Genomic DNA, 5,672 nt, shown 5'->3' with positions numbered 1-5,672 from the left:
GTCTGTATAGTTAAAGCTATGATTTTCCAGTAGTAATGTATGGCTGTGAGAGTTGGACCATGAGGAAGGCTGAATGCCCAAAAATGGATGCTTTTGAGTTGTGGTGTTGGAGAAGACTCTGGAGAGTCCCTTGGACTGCAAGGAGATCGAGTCGGTCAGTCCTAAAGGAAACAAACCTGACAGATCTTTGGAAGGCCAGACACTGAAGCTGAAGCTCAAATACTTTGGTCATCTAACTGCTGCGCCACCTCGGCTCATATGTTCCAATATCTCAGGGGCTGCCCCAAAGAAGAGGGAGTCAAGCTCTTCTCCAAAGCGCCTGAAGAAAGCAGGACAAGAAGCAACGGGTGGAAACTAATCAAGGAGAGAAGCAACCTAGAACTAAGGAGAAACTTCCTGACAGTGAGAACAATTAATCAGTGGAACAGCCTGCCTCCAGAAGCTGTGTATGCTCCAACACTGGAGGTTTTTAAGAAGAGACTGGACAGCCATTTGTCTGAAATAGTATAGGGTTTCCTGCCTGAGCAGGGGGTTGGACTAGATGACCTCCAAGATCCCTTCCAACTTTATCATTATTATTATTATTATTATTATTAACCCTTAACTAAGACTGCAAGGATATTTCCAACTCTGCATATATTCTCTGTCTTGAGAGAAATAGAAATCACCTGGATGAGGGAGGAATACTTCAACGAAAGCCAAATCAGTCTCTGCTTCATCTGAGTGCCACAAAGACCCACCAGGAAGCAGAGCAGCTGTTTTCCCAAAACCCACCCATAAAAATGTGTCGCCCATGATAGCAATGCCAACCCCAGATTTCTACCACTTAGTTGTAAGGGCTCTTCCCAAAGTCCAGCCATTAGTGAACATGGCCGAGCATTATCATCGTGGACTGTAGATTTTGGGCAGCAATTCAGTAAGGAATTTTCTTTGACCCATTCGGACACTGCAAGTCCTGAGCCTCCCATCTTTTATAGCCATAGCAGGTTAGATGTTCAACTAAGTGTGCTGCTCTTCTCAGGGCTTTTGTAACAGCTAACAAACAGGAGTGTTTCAATACAAGGAAGATGCACCGTTGCCTTATGTAAGAACTATTTTGCAATACTTCACTGAGGTGATATGATGCAATCATTACAACTCCATAAATAGAGAGCCACGTCTGTCCCAGGTGTAAGATTTGGTCCAGAACCAGTCTCAGCATGAAGATCCTTTATCTGCTGTCCGCATTTCTTTTCCTTGCATTCCTGTCTGAACCAGGTAAGAAACAAAATTACTGATAATTTACAAAGGATTGGTAACTCACACCTTTTTAAACAAATACGATCTTCATTGAAAGCAGGATAATTTCAACATCTTTTTGTTTTACTTTACAGAAATAGCTTTGAACGGTATAGACTATTGACAACATGAGCCTCCAAAGATTTGAAAAATATGCCATTGATTTTTCTTTTGATTCACAATTCTTGAAAGAACTTTATTGGGGTTTTTATTATTATAGCTTATTTTTGTTGATTTGCTTCACTTTAACATTGGTTTACCAAATTCTCAGCTCACTCAAGGTCTTCATCCAAAACACACAATGCAACTGGCCACTGTAACTCAGCAAGGATCCATGGCAATACTGGAGAGAAATATATCACAGTAAGGTCTATCCTTCATATGAAATAGAATTATTTCTTCCCTCCTACATTAATAGATGTAGGCTTACCAGCTATTTCATCTTTGAGTCAGACTTCAAACCTGGGTTAATGGCTGATTTATTTGAGCTGCTGCAGGAGATCAGCAGAGATGGATCTGTGTGGTCAGAGAAATCTTGCTGTGGTCCTAGGAATCCTGCAATTGTTGGAAGGATGTTCCATTCCCATCTTGGATGAACGGTTACAAAAGCTGATGGAGTTAGCAGAGATGGCTAAACTGACAGTTTTGATAAAAGAAAAGAATATAAGTACTTTTGTTTGTACTTGGATACTGCTTCTGGACTTTGTGCTATAATTTGCTATGATTTGTGCTATAATTTGCTATGATTTGTGCTATAACTCTGTAATTTCACACAATCTCATTCTTCCCTTTCGGTTTATTTATTTATTGTAGTGATTACTTTGCCACTGATGTCTTCCAGCTAATGTAGTTGCTTGGGCAGAAATAGTATAAAATCAGATTTAAGCTTTTCACTAAGATCTTGGAAAGAAGCAGGAAAAAAATTCTTAAGATTATTTTTTCTCAAGTTAAATACCATTTTGAATACCATTTAAATACAACTTAGAATGACTTTGTCTGATGACTTAATATCAGCACAGCCTGGATCTTGATAAAGACAAATATGCCATGATTTTTCTTTTGATTCACAATTCCTGAAATAACTTTATTGTGGGTTTTGTTATTGTAGCTTTTTTTTTTTGGTACGCTTCACTTTAGTATTGGTTTACCAAATTCTCAGCCAAATATGTTTTGTTTGAATAAGGAGGCAAAATGGAGAAACAGTTTGGTCTAGTGATTAGAGCAAAACACGACAACTCTGGGTACTGAGTTCTAGTCCCACCTTGGGCCTGAAAGCTGACTGAGTGAATTTGGCTAAACTGACAGTTTTGATAAAAGAAAAGAATATAAGTACTATTGTTTCTACTTGGAAACTGCTTCTGGCCTTTGTGCTTGAGGTGGAAAAAAATGATACGATGATTTTGGGGTTTACTGATTAGACTGATTTGTTGATAGAGAAATGGCTAGTTCATACTAATACAGAAATGCAAAAAGTTGAGATTCGATTTTCATGCCTTATTTTACTGCAACAGGGAATCGGAAGTCAACGCCTTTTGTTTCTTCCCCCCCCCTTTCCACATTTCCCCTTTTCCTCTTTCCCTATGGTTGTTCCTTACTATTTGCTTTTTATTTTGATATTTTTATGTTGTAAATGAATAAAAATATAAATTGATAAAGGAATCCTGCAGTTCTGTAGAAGAAGGTAGTGTCTTGGAAGGGAAAATATATTTAAATATTAAGGAATCTTTACTCATCGTTTACCTGTCTCCTCTTTTTCTTTTCATAGGGAATGCCCAACGACAGTGTCTTCGGGAGGCGGATTCTGCCGTTCGCCCAATGTCCTCCCAGACTTCTGAAATTGGGCAGCAGGACTGTGAGCCACTACTGAAGTGCTGTAGAAGGTAAGAAAACTCTCCTCTAATAGAGATACTACAGATCAGTACATAATGAGATTCTCTGCCTGATATTGTTTGCATTCGCAAAGCTTTGCAAAGCAAAGAATTTACTTTAAACTCACTTTGATCAACTTATTATTTTTTTCTCATTTGTATAGGGAAATGGAAAATAATGCCATCTCCATCTAGGACCATGGATATCTTCAAGATATGGCCAAGGACCTGAGATTGCCGCCTGCTATCGCTTTATCTTTCTTTATATAAATAAAATTGCTACCCATCAAACTCTAAAACATTTGTGGAGAGAGAGGGGGGAGGGAGAGAGAGGGAGGGAGGGAGAGAGAGGGAGGGAGGGAGAGAGGGAGAGAGGGGAGGGAGAGAGAGCGGGGGGAGGGAGAGAGAGAGAGAGGGAGGGAGAGAGGGAGGGAGGGGGAGGGAGGGAGAGAGAGAGGGAGGGAGAGAGGGAGGGGAGAGAGAGAGGGGGAGGGAGGGAAGGAGGGGGAGAGAGGAGGGGAGGGGAGGGAGAGGGAAGAAGCGAGGGAGGGGGAGAGAGAGGGAGGGAAGGAGGGAGGGAGGGGGAGAGGGAGGGAGGGAGGGAGGGGGGTGTTGCCTGCTCTTCAACCACATATTATGCTATAATTTCACACACTCTCATTCTTCTCTTTTGGTTTATTTATTTATTGCTTTGGGATTACTTTGCCACTGATGTCTTCCAGCTAATGTAGTTTCTTCGGCAGAAATAGTATAAAATCAGATTGAAGCTATTCACTAAGATCTTGGAAAGGAGCAGAAGAAAAATTCTTAAGGTTATTTTTTCTCAAGTGAAATAGCCTTGGATACAACTTAGAATAAGAGTGACTTAATATCAGCACAGCCTGGATCTTGATAAAGGAAATGAAGATGCAGCAATAGGAAATCCGCAAGAGAGAGAGAGAGGATCCTTTCCTGGCCCAATCTTTTTGTTAAACAGACAGACCAACAGATGTTATGAAATTGATTTTAGATACCATCTAAACAAATAGATAGACTACACAATAAAACCACATTATCAGAGGGTGAGTCACATAGGACCTGATGCAGGCAAACAAACACAGCCAACATGTGAGGGATACTATTGTGGACACTATTACACCTATGCTAATAAAAGGGTGTGATCTAACAATGTACACAGGTGAAAACATAATTTGCACAACCAGTATCCATACAAGCCTGAAACTATTCAATTCCTCCCCCCTCTCAACTTTCATTCACACACTTTCTACTTCTCTTTTATTGCAATGTCTACATTTATAAGGGGATGTAAATATTTAACCTGTGGCATAAATCATCCTATAAAATGTTAAAATCTCAACTATGAATCAGACTTCACTGAAAATAATTATTAAAATACAAATAGTAAGTACCAGAGTAGGTCTAGGGCCAATAGTTAACATATATCCATTCTTTATTAGCCTTTTAATGCAGCATTTTTTACAACACAGGCAGGGTACACGTAACACAGAAATCAGCCGGAAGCATCATGGCAGTTCTAAAGCAAAGGATCTTCACAGCTTGACACTTTATTGTTAAACAACATGTCAGTTTGTCCCCATTTCCCTCTTTGCACATACAGTACTCATTACACAAGATAATTGACCGTTTCTGGGGTAATACCAGAGCTCAACATTAGTTCTAGACTTCAGTGCACTTTCAGAAATACAGCTAGCCTCTACCTGCTCCCTGCGGTTCTTGGGCAAAGAACTACCTTACTAATAATTGACTTTCTTTTCAGATTGGCTAGTTTTGCCATGTGTAGCCTCACTGACCCTCTAATACTCACTGCCTGTGAGGGCAAGGTGGGCAGGGGGGAGTCCTCAGAAAGGGGCTCCCCCCTCAAGGCAAAGAGCCCTTTCTAACTCCAGTTCTGTCACTGGCAGGAGAAGAAAGGAGGTTTGGGTCTAGTAAACCCTGCAATGTTCTCCTCTCTTCTCCAGCCCTTCTTGTTCAGCTGAGTCAAAGAGTCCACGGAAGAGTGAGAAATTCCTACACCTGCTGGCTCTTCCTGATGATGCAAGGAACTAAGCCTGTTGCTCCTGTACATCAACACATACTTCCCCGAGTTCCCCCAGGTGGCAGCCCATAATTATGTTCCAGGAAAATATGGGGTAGCCGTATTTAGTTTGCATCTAAGTGATGTTGACTGCATAACAGTCTCATAATATTGTGAAGACAGGCATTGTGTTGTAAGGTTTTGAGACTGTTCCTCCACCGACCTATTCTTTATGTGCCCCAGATGAGGAGTGGGAGGGAGACAAAATCAGCCCTTGGAGATCGAAGCCATGGACATCCTGCAGAAGCAGCCTGGATGGTTTCCGGAGGGGGCAAGGCTCAGTGGGAGAGCTATCTAGGGGCATCTAGGGGTGCTGGGGAGAAGGGAGGGGCCTTCCACTCAGAGTTGCCCCCTCCCTCCCGCAGAGCTGCTCTCCCTCCCTCCCCCCCTGATGGCAAATGTCTCCCACACCAGGAATGGCTTCGGCTGGA

General features: G+C 41.7%; 1 long non-coding RNA gene across 1 annotated transcript; it reads right to left on the bottom strand.

Annotated features, from left to right (window-relative positions):
- Positions 1-1,453: 1,453 nt before the first annotated feature.
- LOC120298169 lies at positions 1,454-1,849 on the bottom strand. The gene is made up of 2 exons (XR_005553976.1): positions 1,709-1,849; positions 1,454-1,621 (listed from the first exon to the last, which is right to left on the bottom strand). It is a non-coding gene; the product is annotated as an uncharacterized LOC120298169 (long non-coding RNA).
- Between the last annotated feature and the right edge of the window lie 3,823 nt (positions 1,850-5,672).

This window comes from Crotalus tigris, unplaced genomic scaffold (assembly GCF_016545835.1).
Source record: "Crotalus tigris isolate CLP2741 ecotype Arizona unplaced genomic scaffold, ASM1654583v1 scf7180000023757.169203, whole genome shotgun sequence".
Lineage (NCBI taxonomy): Eukaryota > Metazoa > Chordata > Lepidosauria > Squamata > Viperidae > Crotalus > Crotalus tigris.
Note: the sequence above shows the minus strand (reverse complement) of the source record. Positions and strands in the feature narration are given on the sequence as shown.